Source organism: Gymnodraco acuticeps, unplaced genomic scaffold, assembly GCF_902827175.1.
Source record: "Gymnodraco acuticeps unplaced genomic scaffold, fGymAcu1.1, whole genome shotgun sequence".
Lineage (NCBI taxonomy): Eukaryota > Metazoa > Chordata > Actinopteri > Perciformes > Bathydraconidae > Gymnodraco > Gymnodraco acuticeps.
Genome location: NW_022990646.1, coordinates 1 through 5,282, shown reverse-complemented (window position 1 = coordinate 5,282; position 5,282 = coordinate 1). Strand labels below are relative to the sequence as shown.

The window sequence follows — 5,282 nt, the reverse complement described above, 5'->3', positions numbered from 1 at the left end:
GGTGCGAAATACGCAAAGGATCTACATCCGATTCAAGACAAGCTGGTAGATATATGTTTACTTCATGCACAGTGATTTGATTTTAATTTTTCTATGTTTTCTATTGGCTTGAAGTATGTTTTGCAATCTGTTATTTGCAGCTCAGCTATGTGCTAGACCACAATAGGCCTGGAGCAGAGGTCATTGTGAAGGAGGGTGATGTGTGCCTGACCAGAGAGGACTTTTGGAGCCTGGGTCTTCCTCAGTGCATGGAGTCAAATGTAGGTATACTTGAGCTTTCCTCCCAACTTCATCTTGTCTCAAATAAATGGCACAGGTAACTTACTGTTGTTACTGTTTCAGATTGGAAACACGTGCCTGAAGATGGTACAAGAAGCCACCCAAAGACATGTACGGTTTTCAACAGACATCATTGGCCTGCTTTTTTCTTTTGAATAACACATATTTTCTAAATAGCTGTTTAGTGGTGAAACTCCAATCTCGTGAAGTGTGGTTTGTCTCTTGTTGTTGAACATACTTCTATGAAGATTTCATTTTTTTTTGAAAAACTATCAATATAGGGCAAAGATATATACATCGTGGATATGTATGTGGTTCCTACCTGGAAGTCCAAAACAGCTGACGCGTTGGCCAGTTTTCCAGTAAGTTCCTGTTGCTTGAGACCTATGTTTCTTGAAATTGATATACAGCAACTTAAAATCCCTTGTTTAAAATACTAGGCTGACCAATTGGCCACCAAGGACATGGTTTTCATCCCTGCCTGGAGTCGGCAGCAAGGAAAGGCAGATCACTATTTGCTTTGCGTGAGTCTGTTCCAAATGATCTCACCGGCATGTACAAAATGAACATAAGTTGTGCTGTGTGGTTTTTCTTCTGGTGTTTGATTATGTCTAATTTCAGCTATTTTGTCAATGGTTGACAGGTGATCAAGCCAGCAAAGAGAGAGTTATATTTGCTCGACCCTCTTAAGCCAGATGGCTTTGGGGACAATTCCTACAAGGACATATTTAGGTTTTGTAACATGATTACCCCCACCGTTCTGTGGCTTGTATGGGAGTTCTAAATAGTTTATAGTATTCTAATACTGCGAGTAACCATCTTGTAGACCAGGGTCTGAATCTGATCAAATTCATTTAAATATATCTCCATTCCACAAAGTCTGGAGTGTCCCTTAGTGGAACCAAAAGAAAAGAGTCTGCAACAGGATGCTATGAATTATAATGTTCATTTTGTTATAAGCCTTGTCAAAGGTTGTTTTTCAAGTTCAGCTTGTTCAGAGGCTGGTAAACGTATTTTTGTTTGTTTTATTTTAGCCCCCGTTCAGTGGCTTTCATAACTTTCTTCCTCTTTTAAGGCATGCAATAGTTCAATGTAAGGAAATCCAAAAACATGAATTATATTGAGTATAGCGTTCCTTCACCAAATCAATTCCCATGTCTTATCATTTCTTTTGACAGTGACCTAGCGCACCGCATTGCTCCAGGTCAGTGGACAGTAAAGTTCGGCAGAGACGTCAAGGTACATTTCTCCACCATCTCATACACCTGCTTTTCACATGTCTTTATTTTCCATTTGACCATGAACATCACTGTTATATTCCAAATTCTTACAGGGTTTGCCTCACCAAACCACGGGCAATGACTGTGGTGTCTTCATACTGATGGTAAATTCCTCCCTTGACACTTTTTTTTAAGGGGTTTTGTTAGTTTTGAAACTCATAACTTAACAGATCTTTATCCTTTCACAGTATGCACTGAAACTTCAGCACAGATGCTCCACTTTGGTTTACCGAGGTCAGTATTTATCCTCTGAGTTAGTATTTCAGGGGGAAGAGGGGGCTAACATTGAGTAGACAAATGATGAGGTTCCATTCATTTTCAACTTTATTATTGTTACATTTTCTTTTAGCGGGACATAGCACAGATCCGGAAATGGTGGTGCATTATGCTCATGGAACGGTACCAGATTGAAGGGTAATCACATTTTAAATGTTACTTTATAGACAACAGTTTCCTTTGACACTGATTTACATTTTCATCCTGATATTATGTGATTTTTATAGCCACGGGACAGAGGTTTTCTTACTGGACCAATGAGGCCGAAGAGCTGCTCAAAGGGGCACTGGAGCCAGTGTACAGGGTCTCAAAGAAGCAAAAGACAGAACATGAGGTCAATAGGCACACTCCTGTTTGTGATAAAGAAATGTAACAATCCAGATTATTTAACACATGCATACATATAAATATTGATAATTGTATACACATGTAATTAAACAATCACATGACCCACACCTTATATTTCCTTCAAAGGTCCAGTTTCAAAAGTCCGACATGTGCTTCATATTGGAGGTAATATCTTTTCAGTGAAGGCAGTAAACTGTTTTTTTGTTTAAAAAACGACCTATGATCACGGCAGAATTTACAACTATTATGTCCTCACTGCTTTTTTTAACTTATTGATAGCTGTTTTTACCTCAAGGAGAAGAATAACAAAACATAAGAAAAATGTGTGTGATATATTCAACATTAATATTAAAAAGGTGTATTTTTGCTACCTGAAGCCCAAAGAAATCTTGGTAATTTCGATTGTGCTGTGCAACATCCTAGTCAATGTGTTGTTAAATATGTTTGATCTAGTCTGACCAATACTTCACAGCTGCCAAACTGTCTTCTCTCGGACCTTCTGATGGAAGTGGTTCTCCAGGAAGGTGACAAAGCGTACTCATCACTCACTGCTAGTGTGTACCACCTTCAGGACACAATGTCCACTGTGTCTTTCAGAAGAGGGGCCCACTTTCGCTTGGCCTTGAGAGTAAGTGATTCAGTGAAGTGCAGCAGTATAAACGACAGCTGGTGGTGTCTATGCATATTTTTAATGGCTCTATTGAAATGCTTGTTTTACCACAGGTGTGTTGCTACATGGAGTTTGTTCTCTGCTTCATACAAGCAGGATTTCAACGTCATGTACACCATTGACACCTGCCGTGGATGCTTGGAGCCTTACAAAAACTGCAAACCAGGTAGACTTCTTATTCTGGATAATAATGTTTATGTGTCATTACATATTTAGTGTGTTGTGGTCCTAGTGTGATTCAATTACAAATTTTCTTTTTCTATTCATAGGATATGTTGGGAAAGGTAAAGAGGAGAATTGCAGGGCATCTACCTCTGATGACCAACATCCAGGCTATTGCAGTCCCTTCTGCAACCAGATATCATAGGTAAAGATTAACTCACACAAAACAAATGTCAGAATAGACTAAATTGTCACTGCAATTAATGAAGATCATCCTTTGATATCTTACCTTCAAGTTTGGTGTTTCCCGGACGCTGCCCGTCGTGGACTTCGGGGTCGTGGACTTCGGGTCGTGGCTGAACCTGTCTCTGCAGTCCTGCCTTGGGTCATGCTGCTTCCCTGATGGCTTCCTCATATATTCTGAAACAATCTGTGCTGTTTTCCTATCCACATGTAAAGGAACTAGAAGGATTTCTTGATACTAAGGGCTGTAGAGAAAAGTTTGGAGCTTTTTCCATTAACGTTGAAGTTCAAATTCTCAATAAACACTTGAAATGCTGTGCTGTCTTTCTATTTACTTGAATGTGTGAATTCATTCAGTTGGGTAGGTAAGCTTGGGATGGATATATTAAATATATACATACAAAAAATTAGAGACTCTTTCCAATGAAAGTAGCTAGCCGCAATAGCTCCAAGATTGCTATATCTAGTTTGTAGGTCGCCTCTTAAAGCCTCTAAAGCTCTGCAACAAAAAAGGATCATTATGAATGTAAATACTATACATCAGGGGTAGGCAAGTAAGTTTGGCTGTGGGCCAATTTTTTGCTGAGCCGCAAGATGGCGGGCCAGAACATAATCAAAGCCTAATTCAAGGAATTGATTTTGGTAAGAGGGCGCAGCGCCCCTGTTCCCCGGTTCAGAAAAAACTCTGATATCGCTGATAAGCCTCCCCATCAACACTCTGATGCGCAGTCAGATCCGCTGATTGGTTCACTGATGATATAGGCGCCCAATCCAGAGCCTCTGACTAGACCCGCCCAGGCTCGTCCTCTCTAGCCCCATTTCAGTCCCAACGCCAGGGCTATTATCTGTATTTTAACAGACTTATCTTTTAAATTGAGGTGTATTTATTGTTCTCTTCAAAGTTTATTTTTCTCTGAAATTGTAGGGAGGATGGTCCTCCCTTTCCTCAATGGATGAGCCTCCACTGAGTAAAGTAGAGTTATTAACTAGCAGTGTTATTTAACATACTTTTATTCTGATAAGTATTGTCAAGTTCTCTGGGTTTTTGGCATTTATTTGAGTGTTTGCCCACATTTGAGAGGCTTGAGGGACAACTGGAATCCTTTTTCCTTTTCTTTATTTCAACTTTTCAAGGACACATTAGGATTCTTTCAGGTTGAAAACCTTTAAAAAATACCAAAGGACAAAATAAATCAATTACAGCAGTTTTGCTTTGCAATTTCATATATTATAACCTAAATTAATCAGTAACCAAGTATTTTACTCAAACTCAATGTATTTAATAGTTAAATAAGTACTTTAATTGACCTGGTTCCCCCCAACCACACATTTGCCATATGTGACCTGCTCTATCGAAATCAGTCGAAAGTCGCAACGGCTCATTTCAAAATAAACGTGGATTTGCGTAAAAAAATAGTTTTTCGGGGATCGGGTGTTTTGTTTGATTTTAAATAAACAAAGTCTTGGCTTTCAGAATATGACATTTTTATTTCCAAAATCACACGATAAATACATGTTTGAAGCTTGTAAAGGGAAGATGACAGCTCTCCCTCGCCACTCTGCTCTTCCACAGCGCCGCTTCCCCTCCCTCGCTGACATTATGAATGTAAGCGGATATGTCGGGACAGAATTTACTTTACAGGACAAATTTGAAACTTACCGGTCATGTTTCAATAATAATAATAATAATAATTGTGTAGCAGAGTTTCCGTTAGCAGGTAATCACCGGACTAGGACCGGATATGATGTTTAAAACTCAGTTAATGGGGCTCATTTTTATATTGCTTCAGTTTATAATCGTTACAGATCAACAAATTCAGATTCATTTTTCAATAAATGATTCCCCAAACAACAAACAACATAATTATTACATTCAAACAAACTACTTGTAGTAGATGAAGTACATTATTCAAAAGTTTACATTAACTTTGAATAATAACACGGGAGAAACGGATGCTCTCTTTTCCCCTCTCCCTCCCTCTCTCTCCTGACAGCCCGTCAGTTTCTCATGCAGCTCGCTAAAC

At 39.1% G+C, this 5,282-nt stretch overlaps 1 long non-coding RNA gene across 1 annotated transcript; it reads left to right on the top strand.

Moving 5' to 3' along the window:
• Window positions 1-1,764: 1,764 nt before the first annotated feature.
• On the top strand, window positions 1,765-2,740 carry LOC117554790. The gene is made up of 3 exons (XR_004570317.1): window positions 1,765-1,973; window positions 2,310-2,348; window positions 2,656-2,740. It is a non-coding gene; the product is annotated as an uncharacterized LOC117554790 (long non-coding RNA).
• Window positions 2,741-5,282: the final 2,542 nt, after the last annotated feature.